A 1,590-nucleotide genomic window follows, 5' to 3' on the forward strand; every position below is an offset into this window, starting at 1 on the left:
AAAAAAAAAAAAAAAAAAAAAAAAAAACTCATCAGAAACCATTCAACGAGAATCCAGTGCATAGCAGAAACCCAAGATCTTTTCAAACCATGGGAACCAAACATTTTAACAAACACCTCATATGCATTCAAAAAGACGAAAACAACTTCACCGCAAGAGAAGCAATAAGCACACAATTTGTCCCATATTCATAAAGAGAAATTCACGTGGGAAACAGAATAATTGAAAATTTGGCATGGTACAGCAACGTCGTGCATGCAAGACAAGATAGTTACCGGAAGGAATCGATTAATCAGAGGGGAATGAAAGAAACGAAAGATGAACAGACATAAACACAGAAACTGGAATATGATGACGACGGCTTACCTTCTTGCTCTGTGAAGAAGAGGGTCACTTCTAGTTTGTGGGCCAAAATCAAAACCAGTAAAATCTCCGATCAAACTTGATTGTTCACCAATTGGCTTTTAATGGCGCTGCCTCCCCCATGCTCTGCGACCTTTGCATTGGAAATTTCTTTGTAAGCATTCAGTATATATATATATATATTTTTTCAATTTCATCGGTAAGGATTCAGTTAACAACTGAAACAGCTCTGGGCCTGGGCTTTCTTTGGTATCACAAGCCCATGGGCTATGGTTTTGTTAGTAAGCCCACGTTGTTTAGTTTGGATGTATTTTAAAATATTAATTCTAAATTCTAAAATTTCAAAACATTTATTTTTTATTTTTCTTTTAGTATTTTAACATGTTGACATTTTCAAATTTTAATCCTCGAAATTTATTATAACTCGCATAATCAATTAATTATTTGAAATTATTCATAGAATATTTAATTATTTGTTTCAAATCATGATACAACCAATAAAGTAATCATTTGATTAATTGAAAAGTGGATTGTTAGGTGAATACAAAGGGGTAACAAAATGTAGTGATTAAAAATCTCTTATTCCATCTGCTTTTTACCACGGGTAATTTTTACTTTTTTTTCCCCTTAATTATTATTATTTTTACTTTGCCTACTCATCAATATTGATCTTATTAGGCCCTTCAATAATTAAAATATTCGTTCCTATCTTTTATATCTCATATAAATATCAATCATCAATTAATCAACGATCGATATAAATATAAATAGTTATAGTAAAGTGAATAACTTATTTAGAGAGGTAAGGTTTAAATATTTTTTTTATAAATTATTTCATTTATAAGAATACTCATATTTTATCATATACATATTTTAATTCTTTCTCCTACCTATCATCTGTCCTTCCTCTCTCTCTATATAATATGCTATAAAAATGATGTGACATTTTATCTTCAAAATTTTATTTATTTTTGCTAATTTCGTGGAATTATATAAACTTAAATCTGTTTGAGTGGGATTGAATTTTTTTAAATCGGAAGATTTAAATTAGTCCAAGGGTCGACTTTACCAACATGAAAATAAAATTACAGTCCAACCTATAAAGTTTTTTATTTTTATTTTTATTCTTTTTCTTTTTAAAATTTTAACGTTCAAAAAAAATACGAATAATATTTATAAGCTTACCATACAAACCAAACGTAAAAGAACAAAAAAAAAAAAAAAAAA

The sequence above is a fragment of the Cucurbita moschata genome, unplaced genomic scaffold, assembly GCF_002738365.1.
Source record: "Cucurbita moschata cultivar Rifu unplaced genomic scaffold, Cmos_1.0 Cmo_Scf00004, whole genome shotgun sequence".
NCBI lineage: Eukaryota > Viridiplantae > Streptophyta > Magnoliopsida > Cucurbitales > Cucurbitaceae > Cucurbita > Cucurbita moschata.